The following is a 7,327-nucleotide window of genomic DNA, read 5'->3' as shown; positions in this document are numbered from 1 at the left end:
ACGGGACGGCGACCTCGGTTTCCGCCTCCGCGAACAGAGGAGGATCGTAGCCATGCACGCACTTGAAGGGTGAGAAGCCAGTGGCCTAGGTAGGTAGAGTGTTGTGGGCGAACTCCACCCACACCAGGAGTCTGCTCCATGTCGAGGGGTTCTGGGAGACCAAGCACCGGAGACCAGTTTCCAGCTGCTGATTGAGGCGCTCAGTCTGGCCGTTGGATTCAGGGTGATGTCTCGAGGATAGGCTGACCGTGGCGCCAATGAGCCGGCAGAACTCCTTCCAGAACCGGGACACGAACTGCGGTCCCCGATCCGACACAACATCCCTTGGGAACCCATGGTATCGCACGATTTGGTGCATGACGATCTCAGCCGTGGCCTTGGCCGATGGCAATCTTGGCAGGGCGATGAACCGGACCATCTTGGAGAACAGGGTCCACGACAGTTAAGACGGTGGTGTGACCCCGTGAGGGGGGAAGACCAGTGACAAAGTCCATAGAGATGTCAGCCCATGGTCTGGAAGGGATGGGAAGGGGCTGAAGGAGTCCCATGCAACGTCCGGTGGAAGATTTATTCCGGGCACAGACTGAACACGCCGCAACGTACTCCCGGACCTCCGACCCCATGCTTGGCCACCAGAACCTCCGAGAGATGGCGTGCATCGTCCGCCGAACTCCCGGATGACAGGAAAGCAGCAAGGCGTGGGCCCAGTGAATCACCCTAGAGCGTAGCGACTGAGGAACGAACAGACGGTTCTTCGGGCATCCAATGGGCATCTGCACCCTGCTGTTAGCCTGCTTCACCTCAGATTCTATTTGCCAGGACAACGCTCCAACCACACATGACAGTGGAAGGATTGACTCAGGTGCTTTGGCAACAGGCGCGGGGTCAAATCGACGGGACAAAGCATCCGGCTTGATGTTCTTGGACCCCGGCCTGTAAGAGAGAACAAAAGAGAAACGGTCAAAAAACAGTCGCCATCGTGCCTGGCGAGAATTAAGTCTTTTGGCGTTCCGGATGTACTCCAGGTTTTTGTGGTCCGTCCAGACCACAAAGGGGTGTTCGGCCCCCTCCAACCAGTGCCTCCACTCCTCCAGGGCCACCTTGACCGCCAGCAGCTCACGGTTGCCGATGTCGTAGTTGCGTTCGGAAGCGGAGAGACGCCTGGACAGGAACGCACAGGGATGCAGCTTTCCATCCTGCTCCGACCGCTGGGACAGGACGGCCCCAATCCCCTCATTGGAGGCATCCACCTCCACAACGAACTGGCGACGCGGATCCGGCAGAGTGAGCAGCGGAGCCGACGTGAAGCGGCGTTTCAGGGTCCGGAAGGCAGCCTCTGCTGCAGGCGTCCACCGGAACTGCACACGAGGAGACGTGAGTGCATGGAGGGGCGCTGCAACGGAGCTGAAAGCCCGAATGAAGCGTCTATAAAAGTTTGCGAACCCCAGGAACTGCTGGAGTTTCTTGCGGCTGTCAGGTGACGGCCAGTCCGTCACAGCGATGACCTTCGCCGGGTCCATCTCAACCGTCCCTGCGGACACTATGAATCCCAGAAAGGCGACAGTTGAGACATGGAACTCGCTTTTTTCTGCCTTGACATACAGATGATTGTCCAGAAGGCGCTTAAGGCCCGCAGAGACATGGGTGACATGAGTGTCCGGATCAGGGGAGTAAATTAGAATGTCATCCAAATATACGTATACAAAGTGGTCCAGGAAGTCTCTGAGGACGTCGTTGATCATGGCCTGGAACACGGCAGGAGCATTGGTTAGTCCAAAGGGCATTACCAGATACTCGTAATGGCCCCTGGGTGTGTTGAACCCTGTCTTCCACTCGTCCCCCTCCCTGATCCTGACCAGATGGTATGCGTTTCGGAGGTCGAGTTTAGTGAAGACTTTGGCCTGCTGGAGCTGGTCAAAAACAGAGGACATGAGCGGCAATGGGTAACGATTTTCATTGAGGGCGCTGTAGTCAATGCAGGGCCTAAGGGACCCGTCCTTCTTCCCAACGAAGAAGAACCCAGCCCCGGCTGCAGAGGAGGAAGGACGGATTAGGCCTGCCGCCAGAGAGTTGTCGATGTAGTCATTCAGGGCCTGGCGTTCTGCCACTGAAACGGGGTACAGACGCCCTTTGGGAATGGTGGACCCTGGAACCAGGTCTATGGCGCAGTCATACGGGCGATGGGGAGACTCGAAGCTCTGGATTTGCTGAAGACCTCACCCAGATGGTGGTAACAGGCGGGAACTGTACTCAGCTCCGGGGTCCCGGTCCCTAAAGCAGGACGAACGGGAAGTGGGTTAATGTTCACAGAAGTTTGTTTACCTGCGGACCCAGGACTCCGGTGTTCTTCACAGCCCGACCCCCATCCCAGGATTTTCCCTGATGACCAGTCGACCTGGGGTCCGTGCTGACACAGCCAGGGGTACCCCAAGACCAGGTTCCTAGAAGAGCCCTTAAACAGGTAGAACGGCATGACTTCTGAATGGTCTTGGATGGACACTTGAAGAGGTTCTGTGGCGTGCGTGATTTGAAAAAGACCCCTTCCATGAAGGCCACAGACCCGGACGGGACTGTGCAGGGAACGAGGCTCCAGTCCTAGGTCTTCTGCCAGCATCCAGTCCATTAAGCTGACATCGGCCCCTGAGTCTATAAGAGCTGTGAGGGATGTGGTGACGCCACGGTGTGTTACCTCTAGGTGTGTGAGGCTTCGTGTGGGTCTGCCCTCGGTTGCTATGTGACTCACCCTTGCCGAGTTCTTCATAGGACAGAAAGGAACCAGATGACCGAGCTCTCCACAGAAGAAGCACCGCCCCTCTCGCTGACGTCGCTGTCGTTCCGCCGCTGAGAGCCGTGCTCGGTTCACCTGCATGGGTTCCCCCTCCCTTCCCCTAGGGGGCGAGCGAGGCGGGTCGGCCGGAACCTGGCGGAAGATCCGCCTCTCCGCGGCCTCAGTTCCTCCAGACGTCGCTTCCCCCATGGGACCGCGGCTACGCCGGGAGGCCAGTTCACGGATCCTATTGTCCGTGCGAACGGCGAGAGCTATGAGGGAGTCCAGATCTGACGGTAAATCCAGGGGTATGAGCTGCTCCTGGATGCGCGGCGCCAACCCCTTCAGAAAGACGTCGTACAGCGCCACCGAGTTCCATCCGCTCTCAGCCGCCAAGGTGTGAAAACGGACGGCGTACTCACAGACCGAATCCCCTCCTTGGCGTATGCAGGTAAGCTCCCGCGCCTTATCCCTGCTGGTAGATACGGGGTCGAAAGTGCACTGAAGAGCCTCTTGGAAGGCGAGGAGAGACATGCAGAGAGGGGAGTCGCGAGCCCACTCGGCCATGGCCCAAGCTCGAGCCCTCCCCGAAAGGTGGGAGATCATGGAGGCAATTCTCGCCCGGTCTGATCCAAAAGCATGGGGGGAATGTTCAAAATGAATCGAACAGTCTGTGAGGAAGTGCCTGCATAATCCTGACTCTCCTGAGTAACGCTCGGGAGGGGCGATCCTAATTTCCGAACACCGGGCAGGCGCGGGCGGGGCAGAAGCCGGGACGGCTGACGAGGCTCCCGGGAGCGGGTTGGTCAAGGGCTGCCTTGTACGGAGTTCCTGGACTTGGGAGGTGACCTGAACCATGTGGGCGGCCAGGGACTTCTGGAAGTCCTCCTGCTGGGAAAGGCGAGCCTCCAGGCGTTGTAGAACGGCAGCTGCTCTCTGCTGAGTCCATTCTGGCCTGATTATACTGACAAGGACCACAGAATGGCGAGGACTCAGATGCAGAGTTCTTGGAAAACGTTTATCCCTGAGAACCTGAGATAGGCGTAGGGTTTGGTAAACATCTACACATGATAATCAGGCACAGGACAGAGGGAGACACAGACCATAAATACATATGAGGAGGGACAGCACAGGTGGGAACGATCAGGGATGATTAGGACTACAGCTGTGGGGAAAACAGACATGAACAGGAAAGGGAGGAACTTTCAAAAGAAAACAGGAAGCGACACACGAGGACACAAATGTCAGACAGGAACTTGACGAAACATGACATGTGGTGACCTCTTACTAGAAGTGACAGAGGTGAGGGGAAATAGTGAAAACTTGCGCAGCCACTTGGCTTGTCCTTTTTGCATGCCAAAAGAACAACCTAATGGCTGTGCTGTTCATGTGCAAACTATGTTGAAGGCTGCTCTTTGGGCATGTAAATTTTAACTAATCCAGCCACTTGGCCGTCCCTTGGACATTGTAGGTAGAAAAGCCAAATGGCTGCCCTACAGACGTTCTAGTGTTAACTCCCCTTCTCTCCCTTTCTTCTGTGCCCTTACTCCCCCTCTCCAACATCCCTCCCATCTTTCCTCTTCGTCTTTTCCGTCCAGTCCAAGGTGTGAGTGCGAGAGGGAATGGGTGTGTGTTTGTGGACATTCTACCCTGTGACAGACTGGCGACCTGTCCAGGTTGTCCCCTGCCTTCGCCCACAAGTGGTCGGGATAGGCTCCAGCAGCCCCGTGACCCCGAAAGGGAAAAACGGTTAAGAAAATAAATGAATGAATGACTATTGTGGATCAAGCGGAAATAACATCAATTATTACGTCCTCCAAATCCTCAACGTGTCTGTTAGACCCAATTCCCACTAGACTTTCTAAAGAAACTTTTCCCCTAATTAATGATCCCATATTAACAATGATAAATACCTTTCTGGAAACGGGTTACGTGCCACAGTCTTTTAAATATGCAGTTGTTAAACCTCTTCTGAAAAAGCCCAGTTTGGATCCTAGCATCTTGGCCAACTATAGACCGATATCAAACCTCCCCTTTGTTTCTAAAATCCTAGAAAGAGTTGTAGTTAAGCAGCTTTACTGCCACCTACAGGAGTCCCACAGGGCTCAGTTTTAGGACCCATCCTGTTTATGCTTTATATGCTACCCCTAGGAACCATAATCAGGAAACACAGCATTAATTTTCATTGTTATGCCGATGATACACAGTTGTATTTATCCATGAAACCTGACCAGAATGAGGATATAGAGAAACTGAACGGCTGCATCAGAGACATCAAGACCTGGATGACAATTAGGCCGCTTTTCCACTGCATGGTTCAAGTGACCCAATTCCAATTTTTTCCTCTCATGTGGCACAGATCAGATATGACCGGTGAACGTGTAAGCAGGACAAAAGCGCATGGATTACGATTTTCTCAGATCGGATTCAGGCCTCATTCATATGTGGAAATAAATCAGATACGTGAATTTGCGTGTGCCATGTAAGCAGACAAATCGGACATTCCCCAGTAAATGCGAGTCGTACGTCAGTGACGTCAACTCAGGACACCACCAACTGAGATCACATGACTTATGAAGGTGCTTTTGTGCGCTGATTTTGCTGTTGGAGGTCAGCTGGAACCCCATCAGAGCGTTACCTTTCAGCCTGAGGCTTCAGACCGTAGTCGGAAACCGCTGTTATCTCCGGTCCGGTCCCGGTCGGGACGCAAACGGTAACTAATGAAGCGGACACCGTTGCTCTGGAACAGGCTAGAAGCCGTTTATTTCTTTGCTTGGATCACACTGTAAGTACAGCTCAACGTCTGCAAACACTTCCTAAGAGAGAGCACATAAGCCGGCCGAGCAGGCCTCCTTTTTTCTCTCCCGCGCATCACCTCAACGCCTCCTTACGTCACTGCGTTGCCTCCATGACAACCGCAGTCACATGAAAGAAACACAACAAAACGGGGACGGTTTCGCCATGCTAAACGTTTGCCGTTTGGACCAACACGCATCAAAAAACACACTCATAACTTCTTAAATCCGTGCGGTCAGTGCTCAGGTCCGCGGAAGGCGGAAATGCTGCTACGTAGTCCTCAGAACGTCTATGTTTGATAGTTTCAGCATTGTGTAGTGTAAATGCAAATATCGGATACGGGTCACTTTTAAAAGATGATGTAAGCGGGTCGTCAAAAAAAATTGGATATAGTCAGAAAGTCGGATTTGGGCATCAAGACCTGCAGTGTCAATGCAGCCTTAATGACCTCCTCCTGACCCCAGAAAAAACTGAGGTCATTATACTTGGTCCTAAAAACCTCAGAGATGCTCTGTCTGCTCAGATAGTCTCCCAGGATGGCATAAGTATAGCCCCTAATTCCACAGTTAGAAACCTTGGGGTTTTATTTGACCAGGATTTATCATTTCAGGCTCACATATCTCAGGCGTGTAGAACTGCCTCTTTTCACCTGAGGAATATTGCTAAGATCAGAAATATACTTTCTAAGAGTGATGCTGAAAAACTCATCCATGCATTTGTTACGTCGAGGCTGGATTACTGTAACTCCTTGTTAGCAGCGTGTCCTAAGAGTTCCTTAAGAAGTCTCCAGCTTGTTCAGAACGCAGCAGCTAGATTGTTAGCAGGAACTAGCAGAAGAGATCACATCACTCCTGTGTTAGTTTCACTTCACTGGATCCCAGTTGATTCTAGAATCAAGTTCAAGATCCTCCTGTTAACCTAGAAGGCCTTACATGGAATGGCCCCGTCCTATATTAAGGACCTCATAGTCCCTTACCATCCAATCAGAACACTTCACTCCCTAAATGCAGGACTGCTTGTGGTTCCTAGAATTAGTCAAAGTACGGTTGGAGGTAGAGCGTTTAGCCACCAAGCCCCTGTCTTATGGAATAAACTCCCAGCTCATGGAAGAGAGGCCGACTCAGTTTCTACATTCAAAGTTAGACTGAAAACATTCCTCTGTGGACAGGATTATTGTCAGACTAGTTAGTATTCAGAGATTATTTCACTTAATGTTATACAGTTAGAAACCTTGGGGTTTTATTTGACCAGGATTTATCATTTAAGGCTCACATATCTCAGGCGTGTAGAACTGCCTTTTTTCACCTGTGGAATATTGCTAAAAATGTAGATTTTCTAATTATATTATTATTACCATCTGCTAAAAGTTAAGCTATTAACATGCTTGAATTCAATTTAGTGACAATAACAAGCGCCTTCCGTCCGTGAAACCCGGGTTCGACTCCAGGCTGCTCCCTGTTCCCTTCTCTACCTCTGCCGGTTCCAAGCCCGGTTAGAGAAGGTTGCGCCAGGAAGGGCATCCGGCGTAAAACATTGCCAAATTTACCATGCGACTTGTTCGCTGTGGCGACCCCTGATGGGAGAAGCCGAAAGTGGAAGAAAGAACAATAAGTTGTTAGTAGCTGCTAGAAGTTGAAGCTGGGGTAACTATGGTGCTCTGGGGTTCTGTCCTCTTTTCTCATCTACTTCTACCCTTCCTCTCCTCTATTCTTGATCATTATTCATCATTTAGTTCTCCATGCCTCTGTTTGGTGCAGTGATTCA

The sequence above is a fragment of the Oryzias latipes genome, chromosome 19, assembly GCF_053564925.1.
Source record: "Oryzias latipes strain Hd-rR chromosome 19, Olatipes_Hd-rR_3.1".
NCBI classification, from domain to species: Eukaryota; Metazoa; Chordata; class Actinopteri; order Beloniformes; family Adrianichthyidae; genus Oryzias; species Oryzias latipes.
The sequence above is the reverse complement of the archived record's forward strand: the minus strand, read 5'-3'. Positions refer to the sequence as shown.